Source organism: Stenella coeruleoalba (assembly GCF_951394435.1).
Source record: "Stenella coeruleoalba genome assembly, chromosome: 4".
Lineage (NCBI taxonomy): Eukaryota > Metazoa > Chordata > Mammalia > Artiodactyla > Delphinidae > Stenella > Stenella coeruleoalba.
The window spans coordinates 79,924,157-79,943,308 of NC_137149.1; the positions used below are offsets into that span (position 1 = coordinate 79,924,157).

At 33.6% G+C, this 19,152-nt stretch overlaps 1 protein-coding gene across 20 annotated transcripts in view; it reads left to right on the top strand.

Annotated features, from left to right (window-relative positions):
* ADGRL3 (adhesion G protein-coupled receptor L3) overlaps positions 1 to 19,152 on the top strand; it is an 867,440-nt gene that overhangs the window by 168,031 nt on the left and 680,257 nt on the right. For 18 of the 20 annotated variants that reach the window (XM_079920009.1, XM_079920003.1, XM_079919994.1 and 15 more), the window contains one exon: positions 5,827 to 5,895. The exons of the other annotated variants lie outside the window; for them this stretch is intronic. The gene's annotated coding sequence lies outside the window, so the exon portion shown is untranslated. The remainder of the gene's footprint in view (positions 1 to 5,826; positions 5,896 to 19,152) is intronic. 20 annotated transcript variants of the gene reach the window in all.

Consider the following 19,152-nt stretch of genomic DNA (forward strand, 5'->3'; position numbering starts at 1 on the left):
TTCCATGAGGAGGAAGTTTATAAGTAATTTATTCTAATTTATCCACATTAAAAATGAAGATACTAAGGGCTAGAAAAGGGATGGGATTTTTCATAACATAAAATAAATAATTAGCGGGAGTGTTTTCATTTTAACATTGGTCTTCAGTCAACATTACACATTCTTTCCTTTGTTATTCCCTTGTTTTTGTTAACTTGGCATTGAGTTTGCTCTTCTTTTCTTACTTCCATTTAAGGTAGAAGCTTTAGTTATTGATTTGGGAACTTCACTGCTAATATAGATGTTGAAAGCTATACATTTGCTTTTAAGCACTACTTTAGCTGCATTTCATAAATTTTGTTATGTTGTGCTTTAGTTTTTCTTAAGTTGAAAATATTTTAAGTGATTTCTTCTTTGATGAATGGGATATTTAGAAAAAACATTTTTAAAAAGTCCAGGGCTTCCCTGGTGGCGCAGTGGTTGGGAGTCCGCCTGCCGATGCAGGGGACGCGGGTTCGTGCCCCGGTCTGGGAGGATCCCACATGCCGCGGAGCGGCTGGGCCCGTGAGCCATGGCCGCCGAGCCTGTGCGTCCGGAGCCTAAAGTCCAAATATTTAGGGATTTCCAAAACCTGTGTCTTTTTTATTTTGAATTTAATTCTGTTTTGGTTAGAAAACTCAGTCTGTATTATTTCAATTCTTTTAAATTGCGAGAAAGATGGTATAATTCCTAGGTAAAAATGCCACAGCATCCCTACTGTTCTTACCAAAAGCAGAGTAGTTTTTCTGGCATAAACACTTAATTTATTATATGACTAGTCAACAACTATTGTTCTGAAATAGTTGTTTTTGGCAATTTTGTCTAATTTTATAATTGATTTAGAATATACCCTAAGGTATTCTCCTTTATAAAATAGCATACATTCTTGGGGCCTCTAAATTATCACATGTGAAAAATATGGTGCATTTAGAATTAAACTTTGCCTCTTGATTTAAAATGCACCAGCAGGGCTTCCCTGGTGGCTCAGTGGTTGAGAGTCCTCCTGCCGATTCAGGGGACGCGGATTTGTGACCCGGTCCTGGAAGATCCCACATGCCGCGAAGCGGCTAGGCCTGTGAGCTATGGCCGCTGAGCCTGCGCGTCCGGAGCCTGTGTTCCACAATGGGAGAGGCCACAACAGTGAGAGGCCTGCGTAACGCAAAAAAAAAAAAAAAAAAAAAAAAAAAGCACCAGGATCTTTAGAGATTTTTTTGTGCTCAAAAGTGTTGAGGCTAAATTCATGGAGTTTACCTTAACAAGCTACTCTATCTGAACTGTAATCTGTCTGAGGAACCAGCCAGCAGCCCAAGCTGGCTGATGGGGAAATTCAGTTTAATGGAGTAGAGTAGTGTCAAAAAATGTTTATAATGGAAAAGAATGTATTCATCCTATAGAGGGTCTTGAAAGCCAGACTCTGTGGTAAGCAATAGGGTGCATTTTTGGATTACTGAGGAAAACGAGGTCTTAGATTATTCTGTTAACTGTTTTCAAGGTAGATTTAAAAGGGGATAGAATGGTGCTCTAAGAGTACCAAGGTGCTGTCGCAGTATGGCAGTTATGGGGGCCAGTGGTGACAACATGTAGTAGCAGGTGGCCAAACTAAGTGTCAGATGCTTTGGATTCTTGTTTTGGCACTATTACTTGATAACCATGATAATCTTTATGAGTTGCAGCTTTCTAATCTGTAAAATAGGAATATTTTTGCCTCTGCCTGCTTCAGGTGGCTAGGATGATTATGTTAATGGAAATAGAGATGAAAAACAAACCTAAACACTGCAGAGAGAATAATATGGTGGTACATGGTGACGGTTATCAATAAGGAATTAAAGTAGAAAATATTTGAAGATAACTCATATTCTAGTAGATTGGAAGACTGAAAGGGGGTAGTTGGAAAAATGATTTGAACATCACAACTAAAGAGGTAACACTTGAAGGCAAGTTGAAGATATGGAGATGGAATGTCAATAATGCTGTTAATGTATCTATTTATAGAGCTTTGTCTTGTATTTTCTTAACTTCCAAATAGTTTGAAATGATAGTATGAAGGCCATATACTTCCTTTCACAGATAATAAATTGTGGCACCCAGTATTTACTTGTTTAATTCTGAAAATGATTGAAAGACTAGCTCTCATAGACAAAAATGTTGCCTTATAATGACTTCTTTGATTCATTGTATTTTTATAAAATCTCAGTTCTCATTGATCATTAAAAATATCACTGTCATCTTAGGTTGCAGACCATCTATTAACTGATACCAGAATGATCTTTCAAAAATATGTTTGTACATGTCGCTTCTTTATTGCTTCATGAACCTTTCCTGGACAGTTCAGTACAAGATGTCAGATACTTTTGGAATTAATGCCACACAGACAAAGACAATAAAATGTCTTTTCCTCTTAACTCCAGACTAATTTTTACTGAGATTTCCTGGGGAATCTCATTTAAATATCAGAATGTGAATGTGCCTCCTAATAGTCATCAATGTTAGGAAATTCTGAGATGACTATTTCCTGAAAAATTCATCTAAGGAAGCTTGTTTTCCTTCCAATGTAAACATCCTCATAACATATATGGACAGTAACAGTCAGTATAATGCTATTGAGAAGCTTGAGGGTATAGACTCTGAATTTGGACTACTTGTGATCAAATTCTGATTTTACCACTTAGTGTCTTAGAATATTTATTTGTAAACTAGAAGATAGCATTCATACCAATCTCAGAAGATTTTTGTAAAGGTTAAATGAGAATATAAATAAAGTGTTTTAGTCCTTAAAATTTTTTAAGTTAAATGAGAATATAAATTGTTCAGAAAATAGTGTTTAAAACTTAAAAATTATTTTTTTAAAAGTCTTAAGAATACAAAATCAGACTTTCTCTTTCTCTCTTTTTTTCATTTTGTCTTAATCCCCATCGAGAATGATGTGTAAACTCTATAAGTGATATTTTTGTCTGTTCACTTCACTTCTGAATCCATAGTACCTAGAACAGTGCCTTGACACAGGGTAAATATTTAATTGCTAAGTGAAGGAAGGAAGGAAGGAAGGGAGGAAGCTGCTTTACTTTTTACACTTGCTAGCTCAGGATTAGAAAATTTACCTTGAACATTCATATTTATCATGTATTTTTTTTAAATTGGAGAGTCAAACTTTATTGTTATATTAATTTCCATTTTTGATATATATGTGTTTGTTTACATTTTATCTAAAGCATGGACTGATTTAACTTTTAATTTTTAATTAAAGCAATCTGGTATTCATATCCAAAGTATTTCCATCTAATTCTTAAAACCTAGAGTGAATTGCAGTAATTGCTTGTGAATTGCTTTTTATATAACTTTTGAACAGTAACGAAAACATGAAAATATAAACTCATCAAATTCTTATGTCTTCCATGAGTGTTTTCCTTCGATGTAGTCACATTGCTCAAAAATAATTCCAGTGACTTTTCTTTTAAAAATCCCTTTTAGGCAAGTTTACTAACTAGAAAAGAAATTAGTAAATTCTAATTTACTAATTAGAAAAGAAAGTTTACTAATTAGAAAAGCCTTATTACTTTATACTGATAGAACAGTGTCATTTGATATACCTTTTCTTGCCCTTCTCTGCTTTTCTATTCCCTTTACCTGTCCACTCCTCTTTTCCTTTCTGTGTTTTACCTCAGACCTGACCTTCCTCCTCTTAGGAGGCTAAGTGACCGTGTGTGCGCTTGTTCTTTCCTCTGAGTTGTCTACAACTCGTAAGTCCCTTAAGTGGCTGCAATTGAGTGAAGTACTGAGACGTTGAATAGCCATACTGTAAGTTGGAGAATCTCTATTCTTCTGTATCAATAGAAATATGACCTACAGAGATAGTTATGCAAACAAAATCAAAGGCCCCTATAATGGTGCACTTTTGTTCTTGGTCTCAATTTATGTAAGGTCAATACAGACAGTTTCCAATTAATAATTCTAATTTTTAACTAAAAAAATTGTTTTGTTCACCCAGTCAGCATTTTTGAGGCTGTATTAGGGGCTTTGTTCTTTAGGGAGGGGTAATGGAAATTGAATAAGTAGTCACAGCCCCTGTTCTCAAACAATCCACATTACAATGTAGGGTTCAGCAAAATAGAAGAATACACAAAGAGGTAACGGAGCATCAGGGAAAATCTGCTTGGCTCTGTCTGTGGCGTAGTCATTCTGGTGCTGTCAGGGAGAATGTTGTGGAATAAGTTATGTTTGGATTTCAGGATGTATTTCCTAGATGGGAGAAAAAAAGATCTAAAGCACGAGGATATTTGGAGGAGAACCTGTGCTGTCATTACCCATGATTGCCCAGATATGTAGAATATTTACAAGGTGGGACATGTTTTTTCTTCAAAAAACAGGGAAAAATACCTTATTGGTATTTTAGCCAATAATTATTCAAGGAACATATTCAGTTTGTTGAAAGAAGAGTTGTACAGGGAAATTCAAGAAGTTGATGAAAAAATTGCTTTCAGCTTCCTGTTCAAGTGGTCAAATGTGCCATTCAAACATGGACTTGGATTGCTCTTGTACCAAACCTCACTGATTGGCCAAATATGGGTAGATATTCACTGGAAAAAATACAGCGAGTTCTATTGCTTTAATGTTTTAAAATGCTCAAACAAAATATAATGATTCTACTAGTGAATATTTTTCCACTAATTTGTTTTCATACATATCTGATGGTAATCAATAGTGATTCTGTAAAGGAGAACTCAATTTTAGTTTTATGCTAATGACTTTCTGCCTGTATCTAATTCCTTATCCATTTGGGGGACAAGATTCTAGAATAGATAATAGATTTTGTCATTGTTTTGGCATGTACATGATTTCTTAACCTTCTGCTAATAGCATACTACTACTATAATACTACTAATAGTGTAATAAATACTAAGTATCATAATAATTAATACAGGTGATGCTTGTATAAAGCATTAAGTGGACTCACTGGGAAGTTCAAAAGTTGATAGGACCAGTTGCATAACACTTAGAAAACACTGAAATTTCAGAGGATACCTTGAAGGACATTACTCCTTTTTACAATTTACTTTATATGTATATATAAAGTATACTATATAGAGAGAGTATATATATATACTTTATATATATATGTCTTTACATTATTCCTTTTTTTGTAAAATGTCTGACATTGATATTATTTTAATAATAACAAAAATAGAAAATGCTATGGTAATTTACAGAAAATGAAGACCAAAATCTACCATTTAAGTAAACTCTCAGTGTTTATTCCTTTCTAATATTTTTAAAATCTGAAATTGTCCAAATTATTGTAATCATAGCTTCTGTATTTATACATGAATACACAGAGCATGTGTATTTTTTTTGTGTGTGTGTATATGTATGATGGAGTAGGGAGATATAGTAAGGTCTTCCTCCAATTTCTTTCTCACAGCAGTTCTAGTAATAAAAGTGGTTAAACACACCCAGGATCTTAGCTAGAAGTGCCTGTTGCAAGAAACCAGTACATTTCTTAGAAATCTCAGAATTTATTTTAAAACCTTGTGTGTTCATTGAATTAGGAAAATATTTAAATTCCATGCCTATCAAATTCATTCACTTTTCCCAGTGAACATTATAGTAATGTGATGGTGTACAAATATAGGTCACATGTAAATTGAAATTCGTTTTTACACATGGTTCTGCTGCTACACCCCACGCATTGTGGGAAAAAATACACTTGACAAACAATAAGAAATACAAAAGTCTATTCAAGTAGTCCTACAACTATAACCATAAAATAAAATGTGTATTTTTTCTCATCATCTAATTAACTTTTTTTTACAGAAATGTTTAAATGTTCAGTAAATCGGAGGAAAAAAACATGGATTTTTAGCAACTGAAGAGCAAATTAAGGTAATTATTAAATTATTGTTGGGAATCATGATTGTTAGTAATTTCAAAGTGTATTTAATGTTTATATTCAAGTTAGTATCTGCTTTTATAAGTATCATATTGAAAATTTAACGTATTTAATGGGCTACTGAAATGAAATTTTACATATTTTTGGAAAATAGACATTTCTTGTGAACAAAAATGTAAATAATATACTTCAAAGTATTTGCTGTTGTGGGGAAGTGTACTCCAGCTATATGAAAAATAAATGAGCTACTAAAAATAAATAATTTCAGTAGCTTTCTACCTCTTTTAAAAGACACATCACTGTCTTACTCTCTTAACTAATATGGAATAACTATTCAGATTTTTAAGAAATTAGTACATGTATATGACACAGTTCATTAAAGCCATTTTTGCTTAATTCATTCGATTTGCTCTCAATTACATATCTGTGATAGTGAATGTCAGTATTAGGAAATAAAATGTATGCATTTTATAGACCAAACTGTTTAACATAAAGCACGTCCTTTTCAAAAGTGTTTTTATTTATCACAAATATATATATAGAGTATAACCTAAGAAACTTCAAGGAGTATAACCTTAGGCCAGAACACATATTTGCATCTTCTTCAGCAATCATTTGAAGGCTAAACAGGCCTTTATATTAATCAATCAACAATAAATTGGAATTTCCTTTCTTCTTAAAGTTACTAAAGTTAACTTCCTTAAAGCAATTTTGTAATTTCTAGAATGTAAATTCTTATAAATATGCAGCTTAAAAGTAGAAATAACTTTTTTATTTTCTTTATATTAAAATCATGTTCATTTAATTTTGAATTATAATATAATTTGTATGTACTATAAATCATTATAAACCTATTTTCAAAGATTCTGCATTTTCCTTTTTACTCTAAGAGTACTGACTTAAGAGTATAAAAACATTACACTCACCTTTGTAGATCCTAAAATTTCCCCTTGATGTCTCTTCTTTTAGATATTTTTGTTTTAATTTCTTTGTCACTGCTTTCTTCTGCACACATTCACAAATGCAAACAAATAATATTATCCCTCTTTTCTAGAATAGATATGATTGAATCTATTTGTATTTGCTAGCTATCTATATGTTGGCAGATAAAGTTTACAGACATTCTTTTACTGACTTGAATAAAATGGGTTTTTTGGTACTTAGTGAAAGAAATAAATTTAGGCTGATTGAATCATTTTTTAAAAAAAATTAAGCCAATCAAAACTTAGACATCTTGCTTTGGAGAAATTAAATGCTGGTGGGAAAGATATGAAGCTCTATAGAAATGACTGTATACATTTTAAAAGGGTCAGTGGCAAACTGCTAAGGAAACAAACGTGGGAGCAGCTCACTTTTGCTGGAGGCTCTTGAAACCTTCATGGAGGCTGTGAAATTCACTGAGGAGGTTGTTGAGACAGAGAAGGTGAGGTCATGCATTCCAGACGAACATAACAGCTTGTGAAAGAGCATATAGAGCAAGGGATGGCCACTGAAGGATTGATATTTACTTTGTTGCTGAAGGGTTACACACGTGGTAGAACAATGTTAAGATATGAGTCTGGAAAAGTAGATTTGGAGCAGCCCATGTAATATATCATGTTTGCCAGACGAATGCTTAATTTTCCATTAAGCTGTCTCTATGGAGTGCTCAAGGGTATCTGTAAGGTTGTGAGAAGAAATTTTCAGAACCTCTCCTGATGCTTGTTTTCATTAAGAAATATAAGAAAGAAAGGCCTTATAATATTTAATGTAATGACTACTACTGGCCCCACATATGACGTTTCTGGAAAATTGTAGGAATTTTTACAGTGTTAAATGATTGACAATGTTTGCTTCCTTGTTTTTTAATTGAAATATAATACATGTACTGTAAGTTCACCCTTTTAAAGTATACAATTCAGTGGTTTTTAGTATATTCACAAAGTTGTGTAATTGTCACCACTATCTAATCTAGAAATTTTTTTCATTCCTAAAAGAAACTTTGTACTCACGAGCAGTTACTCCTTATTCCTCCCTCACCCCATCCCCTGGCAGCCACTAATATACCTTCGGCTGCTATGAATTTACCATATAAATGGAATCATACAATATTTTTGTATCTGCCCTTTTCACTTAACGTAATGTTTTCAAGTTTCACCCTTGTGTGAATCAGGACTTAATTTTTATGCATGGATAATAGCAATAATACCACATTTTGCTGATCCATTCATCAGTTGACAGACATTGGGTTTTTTTTATACTTCTTGGCTATTATGACTAATGCTACTATGAACATTTATATCCAAGTTTTTGTGTAGACATATGTATTCATTTCTCATAGGTATATACCTGGGGTGGAATTGCTGGGTCATATGGTAACTGCATGTTTTATCATTTGAGGAACTTCCAAATTGCTTTCCAAAGTGGCTATACCATTTTACATGCCCACCAAAATGTTTGAGTGTTCTAATTTCATCATATTCTAGCCAAAAGTTATTGTCATTTTGAATTATAGCCATTCTGATGGATGTCAAGTGATATCTAATTGGATTTTGATAGCAGTATATATATATTTTTTTCTTGTTTTTGTTTTTGCGGTACGCGGGCCTCTCACTGTTGTGGGTTCTCCCGTTGCGGAGCACAGGCTCCGGACGCGCAGGCTCAGCGACCATGGCTCACGGGCCCAGCCGCTCCGCGTCATGTGGGATCCTCCCAGACTGGGACACGAACCCACGTCCCCTGCATCGGCAGGCGGACTCTCAACCACTGCGCCACCAGGGAAGCCCTAGCAGTGTTTGTTTTTAAGAGTATTTTAGTGTACTGATGTTACATGAGTTTGGATAAGTGCATTAAATGTAATTATTGCCAAATTTAAACTAGACTGGTTCTCATATTTAAACAATACATGCATAAGTCAACAATAAAAAATGGTAGAGCTAGTGTTTTCTCTATTCCTATTAAGGAATATTTTCAGAGTTATTATATGATAAACATTGATAAGCTACTCAGATTTATTAAGGATAGCAAAAACAAAATAATCTCATACCATATGTGATTAAACTTGGCCTAAGGACATATTTGTCTTGCGGTATAAGTACACAGCATCATTAATATAGTATATATAGTACATATAGTACTATATGTACTATAGTACTGATGTACTATAGTACATCATTAATATAGTATATATAGTACACAGCATCATTAATAGCAAGATTTTTAATAACATCTGGAACGCAAGTGCACACCTCTCTGGGTTTTTCAGCAATGTTTGAAGTCATGCTCAATCTAATCATTTACAAATTTTCACTAAATTTATGATAAATGTTTAGAAGCCTTATTTGAGATTTCCTGGGGGGAAGGAATGAAATCATTGGAAAAAACCCTAGTTCTTCCTGCTGTGGTAAAAATGGTTGAAATCACACAAGATAAATTATATGGCAACAAATAAAATTGTATTACTTTATCACCAAATACTGTTGGAAGATGACATGAAAAACATTATTTTAACCAGGAAAAAAAAAGTGTTAGAACAAATTATGTAGTATGAGGGATTTGTTTTGCCTTTGGACAAAATATACGTTTTTCCAACATGCATTAATTTATGCTATTTGTTAGATTATTTTTTAAAATAGGTTTATTGATATATAATTATGTAATGTACAATTCTATTTTGATGCATAAAGTTGTGTGAGAACGTACCACCAAAATCAAGATATAGAATATATCCTTCACCCCCAGTTCTCTTGTGCCCCTTTGTAGTCATTCCCTCCACCACTATGAGCCCCGGGAAACTCTAGATTCTTCTTTAGAAACAAAATACAAAAAAAACAAAAACACCTGAGAGGAAGCAGACTAAAGAGGTCAGTTTTTTTTTTTTTTTAAATTTTTTTTTTTAAATTTTTTTGTGGTAAGCGGGCCTCTCACTGCTGTGGCCTCTCCCGTTGCGGAGCACAGGCTCCGGATGCTCAAGCTCAGCGGCCATGGCTCACGGGCCCAGATGCTCCGTGGCATGTGGGATCTTCCCAGACCGGGGCACGAACCTGTTTCCCCTGCATCGGCAGGTGGACTCTCAACCACTGCGCCACCAGGGAAACCCAAGAGGTCAGGTTTTGAAAACAGATTCTATATATGACCTTCAGGATGTTACTTATCCTCTCGCTCTTTCCATTTCTTTATTAGAAATATGGGATTAACAAAACCGTCTACCACATATCATTTAGGATAGAGCTAGGTATATTTAAGCACTTATAAACACTTAATGTTTTTAAAATAAACTATAATTTTTTGAACCTTTAAGGAAAGATATACTGGAGAAGATATATTCTCCACAGTAAATGACCTCTTAGTATGGATTCAACCACAAAGCATCAAAGCAAGTTTTCAAAATAGTAAAACCAATTCAGGAACATCATGCCCACACAAGTTTTGGTTAATGGCTCCATTCTTCCAATTCCTTAAGCACAAATGCTTGAAGTGCATCTTGAATTTTCTTTCACCTACATTGCACATTCATTAGCTACTGAGCACCTCTTCGGCTACTACCTTGGTCCAAATTGCAATCCCCTCTTGGCCGGAGAATTACAACATTCTCCTGTTTTTCTTGCTCCACTGTTTTCACTGTACAGCCCTGAGAGTCTCTTTCTACCTTCAACCTACCCTGCCCTCCAGACACCATTTCCGTTTGCTGAACACAAGAGGCCGCTCTACAAAGGAGCCTTAGCTCCTTCTACCAATCACACGCTCCCAAGTTACATCCATGGCTTATTTCCTAGGCTTCAAATATCCTCTTCTCATGGCAGCCTTCCTTGAACAACCTACTTAAAATTGAAACTGTCTGGGGGCACTCCCTGCCCTCCTCTCTTGCTTTATTTTTCTCCAGATCATATAATACCACATAACACACAATTCTGTTTATTGTCTCATCCCATTAGTTAATGGATTTTAAATATTTCCTCTTTACGGCATCCTTTTAATTTCTACTTTTCTGTGTCTTTTATATTGTACCACTGGCCTTGCTCATGGATTTGGATATTAGAAAGTTAATTCTGGAAGCAGGCAGTGTGGGGGGCCATGTGACTAGAGGAAAGGAGGATTATCTGGGAAATATTTGCAATATCTCATGTAAGGAATTATAAAGATCTGGTTTAAGGCAACACCACCGGGGATCGAGTGGTAGTAACACATTCGAGACTATGTGTTTAAAAAGTAAAACTGACAAGTCTTAGTGACTGTATTTGATTAGTGAGAGTTGAAGTCTCAGTGGGACAAGTCTCAGGCTTGAAACTGGCAACCCCATGGATAGTGACGCCTTTTACTGAGCTTTAGGGAGCAGGGTTCTTTGTGTGTGTTTTTTTACAGAAATAATTAATGGTTTCACAGAAATAATAATGCTTGTGTTTTACAGAAATAAAGTCCAGAGCTAGATGTTAATTTTTATCTTTAGGTAGAAATGATCTCTAAAAATACAACACCTTTAACTGAAGGTCATTAATGTCTCACTTCTTTACCCAATTGTTTATAGGAATTAAAAAATATTTTGACTTGCTATGAATTTACATTTTCTAATTAATTTCAAAACCACAGTCAGAAAGTGCAGGATGTAGAAACTGGCCATGGGCAGAGCAAAAGCACATTAATTATTCAGACAGTCATCCCTGCTTATTCCATTCTTGGAGATAAAGTGGCTGTCAGAATCTGTCAGCTGTATAGTTAGTGCCCTTCAGAATTTACATGCATAAATGGTGACCTTTGGAAATTTGCATAAATATGTCTGGCATTGGAAAGATAGCTGCCAGTCAGTTTTGCAAGGCAAAAGTCAGCCACCATCTAAACCATAGAATGAGCAGTGAAGCAAGAATAGCAAATGGAGTCTATACAAAACAACAATAATACTTATTTCACCAAAACAAAAATACAACCTTTTTTTTTTTTTTTTTTTTTTTTTGCGGTACGCGGGCCTCTCAGTGTTGTGGCCTCTCCGGTTGCGGAGCACGGGCTCCGGACGCGCAGGCTCAGCAGCCATGGCTCACGGGCCCAGACGCTCTGCGGCATGTGGAATCTTCCCTGACTGGGGCACGAACCCGTGTCCCCTGCATCGGCAGGCAGACTCTCAACCACTGCGCCACCAGGGAAGCCCTATACAACCTATTTTTAATAAAGGTTTATAATGGTTACAGAAGTTATAACCAATTACTGAATATCCTTCAATCAGTATTTTTGCTTTTCTCACTAAACATTTTTGTTAAAACTTTTGTTCTAAAATATCAAAAATTTAAAATTTAATCATTAAAATGTTTATTAGATATTATAAAATCAAGGTATACTCATTATAGAAAATTTAGAAATATTTCAAAGAAAGAGTTTATTATCCATAACCCCATACCCAGAGGAAGCAGTGGTTAATGTTTTCGTGTAAATTTTTAGTTATCTTTTTAAATAAATAAATATACATAAACATATTCATAGCCTCATAAGTGGGCAAGTACCTTCTTACTAGCATTGTACTGTATTTTACTCAACATAAATACTACTGAGAGAAACTGAGATAAACGTATATTTATATAAATCTTTTGGTATATAAGTGATTATTTCCTTGAATAGATTTTTAGCAGTGGAATTATTGGGTTTAAGTTTATGACTCTTTTTAAAGCTTTTGATACATATTGTTAAAATTGCCTTCCAGAAGGTCTCATTGCCATAAGCTCTCAATTTACCTAAATACTGACCTTCTTTACTTAGTCATTTTCAAATGTTATATATATATATATATATATTTATTTATTTATTTATTTATTTATTTATTTATTTATTTATTTATTTTTTGCGGTACACGGGCCTCTCACTGTTGTGGCCTCTCCCGTTGTGGAGCACAGGCTCCGGACGCGCAGGCTCAGCAGCCATGGCTCAGGGGCCCAGCCGCTCCGTGGCATGTGGGATCTTCCCGAACCGGGACACGAACCCGTGTCCCCTGCATTGGCAAGTGGACTCTCAACCACTGCGCCACCAGGGAAGCCCCAAATGTTATATTTTAAATGTCTGATAAAAGCCTGCCATTTAGGAAATGTATTAAAATCTTTGTAAGGTAGAAAATCATTTTCAATTAAAAATATATTTTCTTTGATAATTGTTACAAATTTCAATTTCTATATATAGTAGCATGTCACTTTATAACTTACCACACTCATCACCCTAAACCTGAAACATTCATATTTCAGAATAGTGCTGAATCTCTAAAATGAAAGTAAAATATAATGAAAACAAAATTCAAAAACTTTGAGCATTCAAAATAATTATACATAAATTGTGTCATAAGAGAGACTGACTAGCTGAGCAAGCAAACTTTATTCTTCGTCTCCTCTTTTTTGGACACCTATGACTTTTCCTGCTTTGGCAAACAAGGTAGTGTCCACTATAATACTGGAATGCAACCAGACCTCCTTTAGTTTTTTTCATCTTGAAAATACCTGAACATGTTTTTTTTTTTTTTTAAACTCAGTACATTAAAAATAAAACAAAAAGACTAGTTGAGAATAAACTATAAATGGATATACAGTTTTTTCCTGACATAATAGTTAATCTTAAGTTTGGACATTATGTGGGAAGTATACTAGTTTAGTCAAACCTCTAGGACAATTGTATGTTGACTTTCCATTATTTCTTATTTTGATGGGTAAACCCTGAGCCGGCAGTGCCCCGGACAGAATCTTGTGTCCTGAACCTTATACTTGACCAGACCTTCTTTACCTTAAACTATCCAGTGCTGCCTCTAATTTATGGCATTGAAAATAATATGATGGTTCAAAAAGACTGGTCTTTTCTACCTAAATCAGGGATGCTATGTTGAATATAGAGAGATCTGCTCTAGGCCATAAATATTTATAGATTGGGGTTTTGTGCCACAGCTAAAAAGCTAAAAATAGTTCATTATTGACTATTGATTTTATTTGTTTTTTGCAGGAGAGGGATTTTTTTTATAATTTTTAAATTGAATATATACATTTAAAAATTTTCATTGCCTGTATGTGTTTAAAATACTTAGGAATTTGTAAATACTGGAGGAATTTTATTAAATGTGTATACCCATGCAAATAATGAGTGTTATTTGTCTGTCTTTATAGATTTGTGTATCTGTGCTTATAGTATTTGTTTTGTTTTGTCTTCTGCATGCAATTCTACGAGATTTAAGACTTGTATAGAACTGTGTTTTTATCACCACAAGTAGGATACAAAATAGTTCTATCACCTAAAAATTCCCCCATGCTGCCCCTTTGTGGTCATTTTCTGCCTGTGTCTCTAACCCCTAGCAACCACAATTCTGTTCTTCATTCTTATATTTTCAAATTTTTCAGAATATCATATAAATGAATCATACAGTAAGTAACCTTTTGAAACTAACTTCTTTCATCATAATGCCTTTTTTACTTGTTTTGGAATATATCAATAATTCATTCATTCATTATTGCTGGGTAGAATTCTGTTGTATAGATGACTCATGGTTCAACTATCCATCCACTTGTTGAAGACATTTGGGTTGTTTCTAATTTTTGGTGAAAGTAAAGTTTCTATAAACATTCATATGCGGGGTGTGTGTATGTGTGTGTGTGTGCACATAAATTTTCATTTTTCTACGGTAAATACCTAAAAGTTGGGTTGCTGGATCGTGATAAGTGTATATATTAATTTTTTATTGTTTGTATTTCTATCTGTATTTTGTTTCTATTTTATTTGTATTTTATGTGATGTTGTTATCATATAAATTGTTGTGCAAAAACATTAATCTTCAAGTGCTAAGTTAAGCTGTTAATTTTTTAACACTAGCTTGACTATGGCAGGACCTACTTTTATTGGTCTCTGAATTTAAGTAGAAAAAATTATATCATCCAAGTAGAAAATGCTGCTTTCATGATTTTTCCTTCCATGATATTTTTCACTTTTCTTTAGGAATGTGTCTTGTTTCCGTTAGTAAGTGATCCCCAAACAACTAACCGCAGGAACCGCAGCTTAACTGTTTCTGCACTGGATACAACATGAACTGTTTTATTCTAACTAAAGCACTTTTTACATAGAAAAGACCCTCATTGAGAAAATAGTTTACAATATGTTCTAAGAAATTTGGTCGTCTAGCATCCAAGACCCAGGAGATGAAAATAAAAATTATAAAAAGTAGCAATACTAAAAACTAAACATGAATCTGTATATTAAGGATGGGGACCAAATAACCACTGAAAGTCATCATAAAAAATTTAGTAAACGTAGCAGTCTGGATCTATTATATGTCAGAGCAAAGTTTCCATATGTATCTAAGAGCCTTTGAATTATACATATTTTACAAATGTGGTTTCTATTAGGAACACCTCTGGATCAGGTTACCTTCCTTCTAGGCCTGGTCTTGCCATTAACTTGCTGTGAGACCTAGGGCACATCATATAATCTCTCTGGATTATAGTATTCTCATTTGTCCAATTAGTGAGGGTAGTACTAGATTATCCAGAAAGGACCTTCTTGCTCTTAAAAAAATAGGATACTGCAATTCTGTGGTGATATTGGGTCATTGAGAAAGAAAAGTTCATTTGTGTGTGTTTAATATACTTTGTCAGAAAGCACGGATATATACGGTACATTTTAAGAGACTTTTAAAAAATACATGTAACTTTGAAAAACAGTTTTGGTGCTTGGAAGAAATCCACTAGGTATTCTAGAAAGCTTGGCTATTATACAATCATTAATTTCCCTATTATTTTTAAAAAGTTAAGTAATTTGAAAAATTCTGGATTTTGTTTTATATTAAGTATTTACATGAGTAAATATAAATTGATATCCCCATTTTTTAGTGTTAGAGACCTTTATTGAAAATTGTATTTTAAGATTTTTCCGGAATTTCTAATGTCAATAAAAACTTATTGAATTAGTGCCTCCCATTAATTACAAAACACAGGCTTCATAATAAATTCTCAACTTTTTTCAGAATAAATATGCATTTTTTTCTAAACAATTTCAGGCTTATATAATCACAAGAAAAGGAGACTGATTAAAAACATCATCTTTGGTTACATTTGCTTAATGCAGAATAACTACTACATTAAGTAACATGTTTCAAATGCTAAAGAATGTCATCGTAAATCTTGAAGAGGAATGAAGATTAAAACATTAATTTTAATTTGCTTTTAAAAAATTTAGTACATATTATATTAGTGTCTAGTGTGCGTAAGACCTCTGCTGTGTTCTGGAATGGTGGTGCTGTCCTGACATAGAGAAAATCACAAGTCTAGCTGGGGATACAGAAACATGTAAAACTAGATACATTATAATGTCCTAAATACTATAATAGAAACACGAGAAAAAGGAAGTAAGTAATTCTGAATAAAAAGCCTTAGTAAAACTTTGCAGAATTGGTAGCATATGGGAAGGATTTTACTACTGGAGAACAGAGAATGGACATTCTAAGAGAACAGATATTCTTAGAGTATTCATTAGAAAATAGTGAATATTTTGTTCTGGGGAGTATAATTTTCCTGGGTGATAGAGTATTAGGTAAAGATACTTGAGGAAATTTAAGTACATTAAGAGACCCTTTTAATATTATTATATATTTAGTAGAGACCTAATAATATAGCTATTATTGTGATACTGGTTTTTTTTTAAGAACAACATCTCTTGGAAGTGTGAGAGTTTCATTAAAGGTGGGATAAAACCATCAGATAAGAAACATGAAATAGAGGGTTAGAACTGATAGCTACCATCTTCTGTGAACTTTTTGCAAACACCAGTGCTCTCAGCATTGATGAAATTCCAAATACTGAACTTTCTCCACTGAATTTTTATATGAACCTTTGAAATATATACCTTTAGAACTTACTTAGCTCAGGAGGACTACATTTTTTCTTCTTTAAAACATTATAAATTTTACACTTAAATAAAAGTTTCTTTTATATCTTTCTAGTTCATCTCATACACATTATATGCATTTTTTTCTTGAGTCGTAAGATGTGTTAGTGGAGGAAAATTTAATTGTTTAAGAAAAAAAAGAAATAAAGAAATTAGATTTCTTGGTTTGGCTTAGTGCTGCCTTCAATATTCTGAGAACAATAATGCAATAAGCTAAAATGTTTATCCACAAAATTTAATTCCTGGGGAGTAGCTTCTCAAATTGCCTCTTACAAGTGTAATGGAAGCAGGCAGTTGTTTGCTGCTTTGTTGCCAAAAATTGTGAATGGCTAGAGTTTCTTAAAACTTGGTGGTAATGCATGTATAATCATGTAAACTCTTGTCAATTTGAATGAAGAAACTGAATTTTGTAGACACTTTTTCTTATATTGTGTCTCAGTGTTCTCAGCCATGAGTGAAGAAATCCTTGATGTTATTAATTATTCCACAAATGCAGTTTTTAATAGAATTCTTTTTCATTTCAATTTAATTTCATCCCTGATTAAATACACTGAATTAGTAATATTTTGGATTGTCATTTTATGGATAATCTAGTGATAAGTAGTTGAAAATGAAAGTTGGATATTTATTCTGGGCATAAATAAATATCCAAAGACAATGAATGCTTCTTATCATTATACCTGTATCAGTAAATATAGTAGCAATAATTCCCTCTGATACTACCTTCGAAAAGAATTGCTAATAGGGAAAGAGCAGAGGAAGTGTATTATAAAACCTTTGCTGAATATATAGCTTCTGAAAAGTTATCCCTGGGCAAAATCCTATACAAATCACTTCTAACAATTTTGCTTTATTGTATTATGTTATTTCAGCTGCTTTCTATCTCAACTGGACTGTTTCTAGCTGCAGTTAAAATATACTATTAGGTTAATCCTATGCAATAAATATAATAAAAATATGAGGGCTACTGGTGCTTCCCTGGTGGCGCAGTGGTTGAGAGTCAGCCTGCCGATGCAGGGGACACGGGTTCGTGCCTGGGTCCGGGAAGATCCCACATGCCGCGGAGTGGCTAGGCCTGTGAGCCATGGTCGCTGAGCCTGCGCGTCTGGAGCCTGTGCTCCGCAACGGGAGAGGCCACAACAGTGAGAGGCCCGTGTACCAAAAAAAAAAAAAAAAAAAATGAGGGCTATAATAGGTTAAACCCACTCAGCAAAATATCACAATGAATTAGAGCTTTCATTTAAGAAATAGCCAATTGCAACCCATTTGTAATAGATAAGAAAGTGATAGCTGAAAATATTTTAATTGGTATGAACTTCAATAGAATGCCAAGGAATAAATTTAATATAATTTAGAAAACATTGATATGGTGGGGAATAGCTCAACTGTTGGTTTAGAAAGAGTAACACTAATTGCTTTTTTAACCCTTCTTCTAAGAGAGCACCTTGGGCTAATGCTAATAGACAAACAAGGAATAATGAGCTAATGGAGTCTCCACTAAACTATATTCGCCATAAATTGAAGATCACATCTGAACTGAGATTATTTCCAAATTGCATTTACTTATAGCCTATGTTAGCTAAAGAGGGAAAGGATTTATTTGTGAAGGACTACTTACATTGTGCCTTTCACTCAAATGCTTGCCACATTTCCTGTACGTATGTGATATCCAGTAACAAAATTCTTTTAACTTTAGTTATAGCAGAAAGTAAACTTCTAAAAAAGTTTAAATGAATTAAATAGCATTAGATTTTTTCTGATTATGCATATTCATCGTTAATACATTTAGAATGCAAACTCAAAGTGCTGGCCCATTTCTGCCGTTAATGATGGTAAAGTCTTTAAAATAAAAAACCCACATTTTTTACTATCTTTGGTAATGCCATAGAGCAACAAAAATTGGGTACTTTGAAACTTTTTAAAGAATGTACATATATCAAGTTACATTAAAACATCTATTATACTAATCTGGAAGGAGAGGTTTCTTATTTTGACTTATATTGGAAAATCATTGCCATCTTGACTCTGAACTGAATTCTTGAGTATTTTATCATTTGAAGGGCTTTGATCTCTGACAACATATTGTATAATATAGGTAAATATGAAAAGTAACCAAGACACTTTTGGCTTTCCCCCGTCACTGACTTTTTTTGTAACATCCAACTTTAACTTATCTAGGAGGAAAATTTTATTGTTGTTATATTAATGTATAATGTAGTTACTATAAATTAACTATAAATTTACGTATTTTCCAGCTACTAAATTAGTTTATAAATTGACACCAATAACATGTATTCATGCAGTGCTTTGACTGGTGGTGGTTTTTTTTTTAAGATTTTTTTTGATGTGGCCCGTTTTAAAAGTCTTTGTTGAATTTACAATAT